Source organism: Puntigrus tetrazona, chromosome 1 (genome assembly GCF_018831695.1).
Source record: "Puntigrus tetrazona isolate hp1 chromosome 1, ASM1883169v1, whole genome shotgun sequence".
Lineage (NCBI taxonomy): Eukaryota > Metazoa > Chordata > Actinopteri > Cypriniformes > Cyprinidae > Puntigrus > Puntigrus tetrazona.
The window spans coordinates 29798726-29799646 of record NC_056699.1 but is presented as its reverse complement, the minus strand read 5'-3'; positions in this window follow the sequence as shown (position 1 = coordinate 29799646).

Sequence of the window (921 nt, the reverse complement as noted above, 5' to 3'; positions counted from 1 at the left end):
TGTAGGTTGTCAGGCTGTATGGTGACANCTGAGCTACAATCACCCAGGAGATTCAGGAGTGCAGCTGCTCAAACACAAACTGGAGGATCCAGACTATACACTGCAGATACTAAAGTACGTTTGGTGGTTAGAAAAAATTTACAGTTATGGTACACTAAGTAAATTTGTATACACTGCTCAAAAAAATAGGGAACACTTATTACAGTATCTTACTGGGCAGTCATGGCCTACTGGTTAGATAATCCGATGTTTAACCCAAAAGTTGCAGGTTCGAGTTTTTAGGAATTGTTGGAAGTTGAGGGAATAACCAGTGCTCTTTCCTCCCTCAATACCAGGATTGAGTGTGTGTGTGTGAGTGTGTGAGTGTGAGTGTGAGTGTGTGTGTGTGTGTGTGTGAGTGTGTGTGTGTGTGTGTGAGTGTGAGTGTGAGTGTGTGTGTGTGTGAGTGTGTGTGTGAGTGTGTGTTAAATGCAGAGCGCAAATATTTTGTGATGTCATCTCCTTATTACAGTATCTTAATTCTTATTATAGGATGATCACAGTATAACACAACACTAGTTAAACTTCAGGGAACTCAAATCAAGTACTTGAGTAAAGTGCAGATGCAGACACCCCAATAAAATATTACTCCACTAAAGTAGTTTATTTTCTGTTCATTTTCAGAATTACTTGAGTAAAAGAACAAATACAAAGTACTGCTACAGTAACACGTTTTTGCTGCATACCCAGTACCTAAACTAAACCTTACAAACCATTAATAAGGAACAAATTAAGATTTTTTTGAGGGAAAAGTAGTAGTTAATAGTTAACAAGTGTTTATATTTCATTTTTATTGTAAACAATTGAAAGACTGTACATTTTTGTTTTGGCCCTCCTGCAATGTTGATAGCAAAAAAAAGAAATAAAAATAATATATATATA